Source organism: Mesoplodon densirostris, chromosome 13 (assembly GCF_025265405.1).
Source record: "Mesoplodon densirostris isolate mMesDen1 chromosome 13, mMesDen1 primary haplotype, whole genome shotgun sequence".
Classification (NCBI taxonomy): Eukaryota; Metazoa; Chordata; class Mammalia; order Artiodactyla; family Ziphiidae; genus Mesoplodon; species Mesoplodon densirostris.
In genome coordinates, this window is record NC_082673.1 from 31,988,338 (window position 1) to 32,001,091 (window position 12,754).

Below are 12,754 nucleotides of genomic sequence, written 5' to 3' on the forward strand. Positions count from 1 at the left end.
CAGCGCGCCTCTAGCCTCTTGGCCACTAATCTCCTCTCTGACCCTAAGGTTTTGGCTTTTCCAGAAAGTCAGATAAACGGAACAACAGCATGTAGCTTTTTGGTTCTGGCTGCTTTGGCTCAGCAAAACCTATGCGAGATTCCTCCCGGTTTTGTTTTATGTTGTTGTTGTTTTAAATATTTATTTAGGTAGTTATTTACTTGGCTGTGCCGGGTCTTAGTTGCGGCACATGGGATCTTCATTGCCGCGTGCAGTATGTTTTAGTTGCGGTGTGCGGGATCTAGTTCCCTGAGCAGGGATGGACCCCGGGCCCCCTGCATTGGGAGCACGGAGTCTTAGCCACTGGGCCACCAGGGAAGTCCGTCATCTCTGTTGCTGCGGGTATGAGAAGCCACTCCTTTTTCTGGCTGTGTTGTATTCCATTTTCCGTTTGTCCATTCGCCTGCGTGTGGCAGGACTTGTGGGATGTTTCCAGTTTTGAGGGGTCAGGAATAAAGCTGCTGTAAACATCCCAGGGCAGGTTTCCGTGTGAACGTGGGTTTTTACCTCACTTGAGAAGATACTCAGGAGTGGGACTGGGGTCTGTGCTAAGTGTATGTTTAACAACCCTTCTGCATGTTAGAAATTGGTATTTTTGAGTATTGGAAGAGTTTAGAAATCCACTGTGACCTGGCACCCAGGCACTTGAAACGAAGTTGAAAGTTCATCTGGAGATGGTCACGTTGTCCCCGTCACTGTCTTTTATTCGAGGCAGAGCGAGGCCACAGATTTGTAACCCTTGTAAGGAAGGCCTCGTGTGTCCAGGCCCTGGCAGGACCTGGCTTTCTAGTGGTGGGCGGTTCTGAAGTGGAGAGCATCTTTCCCTTGCTGGCCGGACCTCGCTTGGCAGGGTGCGGGGTGTGCTGTCTGCCTGGCCTGGCGCTCTTTCTGCCTGTCAGCAGCAGTTCCTGATGTGTCTGTCCTACTACCAGGCAGGCGGTCAGGGGCCCTAGTGAAGTGCTCAGCGAGCCGCAGCCTTCCTAAAGCTTTGCGGGTAATGTCTGCTACCTTCCCATTTCCCTGCTGAGGAATTTTGCTTTCTCATGGGAAGTGAGGGGGCAGTACTTTATAAGAGTTCATATTTTGTGATGACTCGAGGCTGAATACATTAAGAAAATGGGCTCCTTCCAGAAGCTTAACTTCTTAGAAGGTCAGCTTACGCATGTGACCTCACGTTTGAAATGAGTGAGCTTGTTTGTTCATTGATTCATTCATTCTGCAAGCACCTCCTGGATATTTACAGTGAGTGTTCCAGGGGGCGCGGAGGACAGTAGACAGTATTCTTTTTTTTTTTGATTTTTGAATTTTAATTTATTTTTATATACAGCACGTTCTTATTAGTCATCAGTTTTATACACATCAGTGTATACATGTCAATCTGACTCGCCCAGTTCAGCACACCACCATCTCCACCCCACCGCAGCTTTCCTCCCTTGGTGTCCATACGTTTGTTCTCTACATCTGTGTCTCAACTTGTGCCCTGCAAACCGGTTCATCTGTACCATTTTTCTAAGTTCCACATACATGCGTTAATATACGATATTTGTTTTTCTCTTTCTGACTTACTTCTCTCTGTATGACAGTCTCTAGATCCATCCACGTCTCAACAAATGACTCAGTTTTGTTCCTTTTTATGGCTGAGTAATATTCCATCGTATATATGTACCACAACTTTTTTATCTATTCGTCTGTCGATGGGCATTTAGGTTGCTTCCATGACCTGGCTATTGTAAATAGTGCTGCAGTGAACATTGGGGTGCGTGTGTCTTTTTGAATTATGGTTTTCTCTGGTTAATGCCCAGTAATGGGATTGCTGGATCATATGGTAATTCTATTTTTAGTTTTTTAAGGAACCTCCATACTGTTCTCCATAGTGGCTGTATCAATTTACATTCCCACCAACAGTGCAAGAGGGTTCCCTTTTCTCCACACCCTCTCCAGCATTTGTTGTTTGTAGATTTTCTGATGATGCCCATTCTAACTGGTGTCAGGTGATACCTCATTGTAGTTTTGATTTGCATTTCTCTAATAACTAGTGATGTTGAGCAGCTTTTCACGTGCTTGTTGGTCATCTGTATGTCTTCTTCGGAGAAATGTCTATGTAGGTCTTCTGTCCATTTTTGGATTGAGTTGTTTGTTTCTTTAATATTGAGCTGTTTATATATTTTGGAGATCAATCCTTTGTCCGTTGATTCGTTTGCAAATGTTTTCTCCCATTCTGCGGGTGACAGTATTATTCTCAAAACTTAGGAACTAAGGACGGTAGGTGATCTATAAACACAGAAGTTCAGCTGAGGTGTAGTGCCCCGAATATGGGATCAACTGAGGTCCCAGAGGGTGGGGCTGCCAGATTCGCCCTGGGGGAGGTGTGGGTGGCTTGTCTGAGGAGGGGGCACCCGCAGGAGCAAGTGCAAACAGCCACAACCACCTGTACGCGGAAATGTCCAGCCTCCAAGATGGGCTTTTGCGCAAGTGACAAATAGGAGGGCGGGGTGCAGGGCGAGTGTTGTTCCTTCTGTGACTGAGAGTTCCCAGATATCCACTTATAGCTCACGGTGGCATTTCTAAAGCAGGATGGCACTTCCTTTGGTGGGAAAACCGGGTCTCAATTCAGGAGGAAGCAGGTGGTATCTTCGGCTGCCTGAAGGCAGGGCAGGAGCCAGGAGGGCGTGCGGGCAGTGGTCCTTCCCCTCCGTGACTCACTGAGGCTGTGGGCGTGGAGCGGCCCCAGCGTGACTGCCCCCGCCTGCTTGTGGGTTCCTCCCGAGAGCCCCCGAGTCTCTGATGATGGCCCGCTGAGCAGTCACGCCCTTCACTGCACGGTGAGTAGTAGCTGAAGTGGGCAACCGAGTGAGCCATCTCTCCCCATGACTCAAAATATTTTCTGATCTGACCTCTGCTGGTGTGAGTCCTGCCTAATCTGAGCTCAGGTGGAAGGCAGGTTAACCCTTTGAAGACTTTCCGTGGGTGAAGTAGCCTCTTTAAAGAGGAAGGGATCACCGGGAAAAGCCTGGTGTTCCGTAAGTACGTGGCTGTTAGCTTTCGTACTTTGGTCCCTAACATCCACATGCCGCCTGTATACTCTGTTCCTCAGCGCCCCTGTGTCTGACCGGACCCTCTTCCTGTCCAGGGCGCCTGGCAGGGCTGCCGAGTCACAGGTTCCCGTGAGCTGCAGTTGGGAGGTCAGAGGCTGTGTGCTTCACTGAGTATTGACCTTGGATGACGATGCCTCCTCATCTCTGAGAGGCTTCCGTTTGAATCCCCTCAGTTAGTCATGGGGTGCGCGGCCAATGTCCGGAAAGCGCGTCAGACTCACCCCAGGTGCCCGGGCAGCCGGTGTGTGAGAGAGGTTACCTCTGAGAACGCTGGTCCTTGAAAAACCTGACGCGTCTTTTCCCAGGTGGGGAAGAGGCTTTTGCTGGCTGTGTGCTGCGGGGTGGGGGCCGCCACGGGGTGGTGCCCACGGGGATGGCGGGAGTCGTGGGGCTCGGGGCAGGGAGCTCTCGGGAAGGATTTGCGCGTTGCGTGGTGGTGGTGGCGGCTCACGTTTCCCCTGGTGTGAAGGTGGCTCCCTGGTGTCTGCTCTGTGCTCACCCTGCAGGCTGAGTGAGGCTCCCACCGGGGAGCAGGTGCTGGGGCCGCAGGACTCGCTGGGCCCACACCTGGTCTGGGAGAGACACCAGGTGAAGGGGCGGGACAAGGGGAGGAAGAGCCGCGCTGGGTCTTGTGGGTTTTGTCTCTCTTTAAATAACAGCTTTGTCGAGATAGCATTCACACACCACAGAGCTCACCCATTTGAAGTGTACAATTTAATGGCTTTTACTATATTCACAGAGCTGTGCAGCCATCACCTCTTCTAATTCCAGAACATTCCATCAGCGCAAAGGGCCTGCAGTCCCCTGCCCCAGCCCCTGACACTAGGAACCCACTCTTTGTGTCTGTGGATCTGCCTGTTCTGGACGTTTCCCATCAATGGAATCACACACTGTGTGTCCTTCTGCGTCTGGCTTCTCTCACTGAGCATCGTGTTCTCAGGGTCCGTCCATGTTGCTGTGAGTGTCAGGGCTTCACCCCTTTACGTGGCTGAGTGATGCTCCCGTGTGCGTGGCCCAGGTCATGGGGTCTCGAGGCCCCTGGAGAGGCGTTCGTTTGGCTTGGTCCTGGGGTGGGGTGATGCCAGTTGTACTGATACGGTGCTAACAGGACCCCTTGCTGGAGTGGGAGACAGTTGGAAGGCTGGGGGCGCGGCTCGCCTTGGCCTTTGAGACCGCTGGGTGGAGGCCGTGCTGCCGCTTGTCGTGGGGAGCGTGGGCGAGTCCTCCTCCAGCTGTGCCCCCTAGGAAGGGCTTCCTCTATCCCTGGGCTTTCTCTCCCTTCCCGTCACGGCCTCGGCATCAGGCCGCACTGCTCTGTGGCAGTAAAGCATTTTCTTTGGTGAGGGCGAGAAAAATTCTGGTGGTGAACTTTTGGTTGTCGCATTCCCCCATCCCACCGGGGTCACTCCACGACGGCCCCTCCACGCACACCCCCGGCGTCAGGCGCTCAGCACTTGCAGCGGCTCCTTGGGTGGCTGGGCGGCCCGGGCTCTTACAGGTGGGCTGGTTTGGCTTGAAGCAACTGAAATGGTCTTGTCATCCCTGGAGCCCCCGTGGCGCCCCGTCCTCCTGTGGACACACCCATGCCCGTCCTGCAGAAGGACGGCTGCCTGGACAGCAGGACGTCCCGGCCGGTCCTGGCTCTGCGCAGACTGGCTTCTGTGAGCTGCGGACCCAGGCGTGGAGCTCAGGCTCATGGTCAGGTCTGGAAACACTCACGCAGGTGCGGTGGTAGGTGAGGGGGCACACGAGCCACACACGTGCCCTCGAGGGAGCCACATGACGAGTCAGAAGGAGGAGGCGAGGTACGTTTTCATAGCATTGTTCGTAACCGAGTATAGCCCAGACACGACATTTTCCACGTGCCATTTAAAGAATTCCTGAAGGGCAGTGTTTGTGTGTGTGCGTGCTCTTAGACATCCACGTGCATCTTGTGCTCACAGCACACGCCACTGGAGTGGGCCACCGCGCACCGTTGCCCCTCGTCCAGGTGGCCAGGGGCCGCTCTGGGCTCAGTGAGGCTCTAGACCCCTCTCCCTCGTGGCGGCTCCTTTCTTGGACCCTGGTCATCGGGGCCCCTGTGTGCACAGCGGGTCCCACCCGCCCGGGTCAGGGCCACGGGCCCACCATGTCCAGCACCGTGTCCGTGACCCGGGAGCCACTGGCCCGCTCCCTCTTCTCTCTTCCTCCTCCAGCTGGACTTTGGCCTCATGGAGTCCCGGCAGCCCCTTCTTGTTTTTCCATGTTGACTGTTCTTGCAGTGCAGGTCTCGCGGGCAGGGTTTTGCGACGCAGCTGGGTCCCGAGACAAGCCTGGTTTGACGCCTGGCCCTGTGGGGAGAGGGCCGGGTGGGCGGTGGGAGGAGAGCCTCCTTCCTGGCTCTCTCCTTTGCATCGCTTTACCAGGCAGTTCCCATCCTTGGCCTGGCTTGTCCTCAGGTACGGTCCTGGGACCAGGCAGCACCCCCTTGCTGGGGACCTGCAGACGTCTGGGGCTGAGTGTGGATGAGACCGCTGTGATGCTCCACAGCCAGTCTCTCTGCCACCACCGCCCCTGTCTGAAATGCACTCTTTTTCATGTGAAAACCTGTTCACTTCTTGAATACTCAGGCCCACTGCAGGCGCTGGCCCTCCCCCTCTCCCTTCACCCCCTGCTTCCTCTCCCTGGAGAGTGGGTGCTCCCCAGCAGGGCCGCAGGCTGAGAGGTGAGGCTGAGCGCCTTCGCTGGGCCTAGGGACCCTCTGCTCACCCGCTTGGCTTTCCTCCCAGACAGACAGCCTTCTGTGGATTTTCCACTCCTCCAGCCAGATCTCTGCTCTCAAAGCCCTGCCACTGGGAGAGGCAGAGAGACAGCCGGCAGACCTCCCGCCGTGTTCCATCTCCCCTGCCTTTGACTCTTCCCGCTGTGCTTCTCCACTTTGGGAAGCAGTGCGTGCATCCCACCCTGGCCGCTCTGTCCCACTTGCCTTGGCCCCCACCCCAGGGCTCCGGAGGTGTGCAGAGCCTCGGGGAAGAAGGCAGCGACCCCCAGCCCGCAGGCAGTGCCCCCTGCAGCCTGCTGGGGAGTGGGGACTGCGGGCAGAGTCCCAGGTTGCTCCCCCTCGGCACCTCCTGGGCACTTGTGCCCTCAGCAGATGGTGATAGAGCAAGAGTCCCTGCTTGCTTCAGGCCGGTGGTTCTCTGAGCGGGGCCCCGGGCCAGCAGCTTCCCCACCAGCTGGAACTGGTTAGGAATGCGGGTTCCTGGGGCCCAGACCTGCTGACTCTGAAACTTTGCGGGTGGGCCCCAGAACTCCACTCTGACCAGGGATTCTGATGCTCGTCCCGGTGTGATGCCCCTGCCTCGGAGGCCCCCTGGGTCCCGGTGTCTTCCTGCTGCAAGTGGGAAGAGGATGCTGGAGTCCACGTCTTGTCACCTCCCTAGTCTCTGCCCCCTGCCTCTCGCCGGGCCCTCCAGGGACGATGTCTCCAGATGTTGTGCCCCTGTCACCGTGAACCAGCCTGCATGCTCAGGGGTGGGCCGTGCCCTGGCAGCGAGCACCCAGGAGGCCTCCTGTCCAGGCTCCTCACGCCTGGCGCAGGGCCTGCAGGGACGAGCGGGGGCACAGCTAGACTTGAGGGCGTCCGGGTGGAGTTCCTGTTCCCACACCTGTCCTCACGTTCAAGGAGGAGGCAGGGGCCTGCCGAGTGGGACAGCCAGACTCCCCAGCCCCGTGGGCGGCCCCCGCCCTCACCTGAGCTGGACAGGGCAGGGGAGGGGAGTGGACGGGACGGGCTTGGTGGCGGCTCAGGCCTGATGACCGCCTCCGGCTTCCGGCCAGGGTGCTTTTTCAGGCGGGAACGGCTGTGCTTATTGCGGCTGTTTTCCCAGGACCCCGGAGTGAGGCCACCGGCTCTGTGGTGAGCAGCATTCCGCTAAGCCGCTGCGCAGCTTCCTGCGGAGGCTCTGAGGCTGTCAGTGAGAAGAGCCTGGGTTAGTCACTGACTCCGCAAGCAGCCAGCAGCGGGCCGGGGCTGTGGCTGGGACGCGGAGGCCAGGCGTCCTGTGCAGTGAGACCAGGGCAGGCCTCAAACCCCGGAGTTCCAGGGCTCCCCCGGGGGAGGAGGTGTGGGTGCTCCTAAGTGTGGGCTTCCTCAGGACTGTTCTCAGTCGGACCTTTCTGGGTCGGCTTCTGGCGTCGCTCTGTTCTGAAGGCCTGTGAAGCAGAAGAAGAGGCCACAGCCGAGAAGCTGTGAGAGCTTCTGAATCATCGATGGTGATCAGGCCATCTTAAATCATACGACTCAGTACGGTTGCTGGAAGCTGGCCAGTCCCTAAAGCAGCATCCTGAGATTGCAGGAGGCACGTCGTAAACTGTTTCCTTCCTTTCGTTCTGGTTTTAAAGCTTTGGAAAGCTTGAGTTCATCTCATCACAGATGAGACCACATTCCAGGCCCTTGTCTTCTGTGTGATGCGGCCTGAGACGCGGTGGCTCAACCAGGGCTGCGGCCCGCATGCGCTGAGGGACCCTGCCGCCCCTGCAGGAGGAGCATCTCTGGGGCACGTCCAGCCTCCTGAGGGGCCCGAGGGAGGGAGCACAATCCGAGCCGGCGGGGGCTTCCACGCGGCGCATGCTCAGGCACACGCGCGTGCTCACGGGGTCCTTTCAGAGCGCCCACGCTGTTTTGTAACTCCACAGTGGTGACCGGAATGAGAGTCTCCTGGGTACTGTCATGTCCTTCCGTGGCTCTAAGACTTGTTCTTATGGGCTGTGCTCGCAGGGTAGGGTATCGGCCTGAACGCAGACATGAATTTAGCAGCCTGAGACGATGCACACTGATGACCTCCCGTGGTTTCTGAGGGCAGCGATTCAGAGCAGGCAGGCCAGGGGACTCCGGCCGAGGGTCCCTCAGGAGGCTGCAGTAGGTGCTTCAGCCAGGGCTGTCCCATCCGAAGGCCGGACCGGGAGGGATGCCTGGCTTCCAGGAGGCCCCTCCCGTGGCTCCTCTGCCCGTGGGCCCCGCAGGGCTGCTGAGGCTCCTCAGTGCACGGGGGCCGGCTCCCCTCAGGAGGAGTGTGACGCGAGAGCGTTGGTGGAAAGTTCTAGACCCTCCTCCTCATCCTGTGGCTACCTCAGCGCCTTGTACACTGTGCTGTGTGCGTTTGTCTCTGAGCAGACCCTGCGGGACAGCCTGGCGTCTTCTCTGCTTTCAGTGGGTACAGGAGCCCAGGGAATTCAGGGCTGCCAGGACTGTCTGTCTGGACTCACTGAATGTTGTGGATCAGGAACAGAGTCCGTCGGCCACATGAGTGTCTTAGATGCTGAGTATTTTCCTACTGAGGTGGGGGTGCTTTTAACAAGACCTCGCATTCCTCCTATAGATTGTGTTGTGGTTTTTTGTTTGTTTTTCGCCGTGCTGTGCAGCTCGTGGGATCTTAGTTCCCCAACCAGGGATTGAACCTGGGCCCTCGGCAGTGAAAGCCAGAGTCCTGACCACTGGGCGGCCAGGGAGGTCCCTCTTGGTCTTGCTGTTGTTTTTGATAGCTGTTTTGAGGTGTAATTCCCACACTCTTCACCTCATCCACCTAAAGCGGGCCGTTCCCTGCTTTGTAGTGTATTCATTGAGCGCAGTCATCACTACTACCGATTTTAGACCATTCCATCACCCCGAGAGGAAACCCCATCCCCATTAGCATCCCTCCCATCCCCCTCCCCAGCCCCTGACAACCAGGAACCCACTCTCTGTCTCTGTGCACTTGCCTGTTCTGGACGTTTCCCATCAATGGAATCACACCCTGTGTGTCCTTCTCCGTCTGGCTTCTCTCACTTAGCAATCGTGTTCTCAGGGTCCATCCACGTTGTAGCGAGTGTCAGTGCTTCACTCTTTTTCGTGGATGGATAATATTTCAGTGTGTGGAGGACACATTTGTTTACTCGTTCATCTGTTGATGGACATCTGGGTGGTTTCCACCTTTTGGCAGTTGTGAATCACGCCTCTGTGAACATTAAGGTTCAGGTTTTTGGTGTGGTTTTTTTTTTGGCTGCGTTGGGCCTTCGTTGCTATGTGCAGGCTTTCTCTAGTTATGGTGAGTGGGCTCTAGTCTTCGTTGCAGTGTGCGGGTTTCTCATTTCGGTGGCTTCTCTTGTTGTGGAGCACAGGCTCTAGGCACGCGGGCTTCATTAGTTGCAGCACGCGGGCTCTGCAGTTGTGGCGCACGGTCTTCGTTGCTCTGCGGCATGTGGGATCTTCCCGGACCAGAGCTCGAACCTGTGTCCCCTGCATTGGCAGGTGGATTCTTAACCACTGCGCCACCTGGTAAGCCGAACGTTCAGGGTTTTGTGTGGACGAATATTCTCATTTCTCTTGGGCAGACACCCAGGAGAGGAATTGCTGGGTCATTTGCTAACTGTTTAACCTTTGAGGAGCTGCCAGACTGTTTTCCAAACCCAGCTGTCCTCACTGTTTTCTGCCGTTTGCCAGGAGGCCTTGGGGCCGATTGTTCCATCAGTGGTTCTTCCCCAGGGTTCCTGGGTCAGCAGTGGCACTGATGATGCAGGTCTGTTCCCCCGCGTTGGGAACCCCTGGTCTGCAGGGCTGTCCTATGCTGGACCGCACATGCTCCATCTCCCGCCCCTGGCCTTGTCTAAGTAATATGAGTTCAATGGATATTTACTGCTCCGTCCTTGGTAAGTTGGAGGATATTATTAAGAACGATAGAAGATTGTTTTTTTCCTTTGCCTTAAAAAATAAGATTCTGGGCAAAAGGTCACATATCGTAATTCTATTTACAAACGTCCAGAACGGGCAAATCCACAGAAACGCAGAGTGGGTTAGTGTTGTCAGGGGCTGGGGAGGGGATTGGGGCGCGTGTGCTAATGGGGTGATGGGATGTTCTGGAACTAGATGGAGGGGATGGTTGCCCAGCTCTGAATGTATTAAAAGCCACTGAACTGTATACTTGAAGCGGGGGCCCATTCTGTGTGAATTATAGCTCAGTAGGGCTGCTGTTGCAAAGATGAGGCTTAGGACACAAAGGGTGTTTCCGGAGTTGTTTGACCTGTTAGGACCGCTTCGCCGTGGGGGGCCCTGTCCTGGGACCTTCCGGGCATCAGTGCCCTGGCCCGTAGGGGCTCTGCCCGCGTTGCCGTCCTCCACTGTGAAGCGTGGAAATGGTGGCCTGGGCTGAGAGGGGCAGCCGCTGTCCTGGGGCAGGGCTGGCAGCTCTGGGCCTGACCATCTCACCTCGGGCTTCAGCCCGTGCTCTTCGCGGCCCCTCCTCTCGCTGTGCATCCTCTTCGAGGCCCCTCCTCACCGCAATAGGAATCTTCACCGCCTGGGCGGAGGTGCGTCTAGAGTTACAAACCGTTCACACGATGCGTCGTCCTCACTTGGTTTCTGCGGGGTATTGGGTTAGCTGGCCGCCAAGACCCCTGTGAAAGGCCAGAGCGACTCCTGATGTGCTCCTCGGGGAAAGCGGCGAGGCCAGCCCGCCGGGCGCAGTGAGGCCAGGAGAGCGCCGCTGTGGCCGGGAGGGAGGACCTCTGCTCGCCCACTCCCGGTGGTTGCACGAGTGGTGTTTCCCCATTTTACAGATGGAGACCGAGGCCTGCGGCGGTTCAGGGACTCAGAGGCAGGCCTGTGGCTTCCAGGCTGCAGGAGTGCCCGGGGGAAGTCCTGGAGCAGGAGCGTCGGGGGCTTCGAGTCCATCCCGGTCCCTTCCCCGCAGCCCGCTGGGCGGCAGGGCGCTGCAGGAACAGGCGCTCCCGGAGCCAGCGTGTCCCACGTGGCAGGACATGGCCCCAGCGCTTTGGATGGAGCTCTCCACATGGGTGGGGAAATGAGGGGGGAGTCCCGGGGCCACAGCCCCCGTCTCCTCTGGGCGCCCGCATCACCGCAGTGGGGAGGGACGGGTCCGAACCCTGTCTTGTTGTCTTTTAGGACGAACCCCACAATGCTGCTCACAAAATCATCAAGACCATCCGGTGAGTGTGGCGCCTGCTGGAGGGGGCCTCGGGGTGGGCCAGTCCAGAGTTCCCAGCAGCACCCCAGCTGTGCGCTCCCCCATTCCTCCGTGCCGATCTGCGTCCGCATTGTCAGCATCGAGGAGGCTTGGGAAGCCGGGCTGTGGGGTCAGGGGTCAAGTCCTCTGAGTGTGACCCAGGACGGGTCTTGGTGCTTCGTGAGCTCGCTTCCTGTTGAAGACGCTGGAAATCCTGAGTGGCCAGCTTCCCGAGGGACCCCTCCCCTCATCACCTGGCTTTTCTCTTCTCCCGTGGGGTTTGGTGTGACTTTTGGGTTTGGGCCGCTCTTCCCTCTGTGAGCCTGCCCCGTGCTGTGCAGAGGAGGCCGGGTGCCCGGGAGGCTGTCCCGGGCGAGATCTGGGAGGAGGGCCGCCTGCTGTGTTCTAGTGGGCTGTCTCCTCACATGGGACCTGAGGGTCTGCGACGGCCTCTAGAGTGCCCTCGGGGGCCCATGCGCGGAATCCTGCGACCGCTCTTGGCTTTAGAATGTTCCACGTGTGTGACCGTGGCCCTGGCATCTCGCTGCATTATGCCTTAAAATCCTTGACTGTGTAGCCACTGCCTGGGCCACACGCCATTATATCTGCTTGAACCTGGGGCGGCCGGGCTGGCAGCAGCACTAAAGGCTGTTCGGTGCACAGGGGTGGTGCTCCCCCCTCTCCGTCCTGTCCTTCCTTCGAGAGGCGAGCATTCATCAGTTTCTTCTGTATTGTTTCAGATTATACGTATGTATACATTACTGTAGTATATTAGTATAAAATCTATCTTAGGGTTCTCCAGAGAAACAGACCCAGTGATGTCTGTGTATGTGAGATTAATTTAAGCAACTGAGTCACAGGACTTCAGGCTGGCGAGTCTGAAATATGCAGGACAGGCCAAGAGAGGCAGACCCAGGGAAGAGTTGACATTGTAGCTCAAGTCTGAAGGCAGTCTGGAGGCAGAATTTTATATATGCACATCCTTTCCCACAGGACCCCTTCCCCTAGAGGGAAGAGGTTATGTCTCACTTAAGGCACCTTCCTCTTTTCTACCTTTTTTTAAAATTAATCTTCATCCAACTGGCCTTTCTAAATTTTAAACAAAACAAAACCATTTCTCAGTGGATTCAGGTACTACCCCAAGTTAATATTCCAACCAAGTTCTTGTTCTTCCGGGTCTCATCACCAGAAATTTCTGAGCTGAAATCCTCTCTAGTTTCTAGGATCAGTCATTTTCTCATTTCTCCCTTCTCTATTTCAGAGTCTTGTCAGTTTAATCCCTTCCCTAACCACAACATCTAATAAGGTGACACAGCAAAGTGATGAAAGTCTACACTGTCTGGTTTTCATCCTGGGTTTCTGCCCTCTACTTACTGTGTGGCATTAGACAAGCTATTCAGCCCCTCTGGGCCTCAGTTTCCCCCCAAAAAGGTGAATATTATGAATATTACCTACCTATAGGGTGGCCATTATAAGGATTAAGTGAGTTAATATTTGCTAAGCACTTAGAATATTACTTGTTATAGTCTAAGCACTACAGTTGTGCTTGTTAATAATAATAAATGCAATTCCAAGCATATAACTTACTCAACCTTCTGTCATAACTTTGAAGTGTTGGTCTATCTGTTGGCCAGCGTTGCA

General features: G+C 56.1%; 1 protein-coding gene across 2 annotated transcripts in view; it reads left to right on the top strand.

The window, feature by feature from the left end:
* Positions 1 to 12,754, top strand: part of LOC132501100 (centrosomal protein of 78 kDa-like) — a 77,381-nt gene that overhangs the window by 1,654 nt on the left and 62,973 nt on the right. The gene's annotated exons all lie outside the window — the stretch shown is intronic.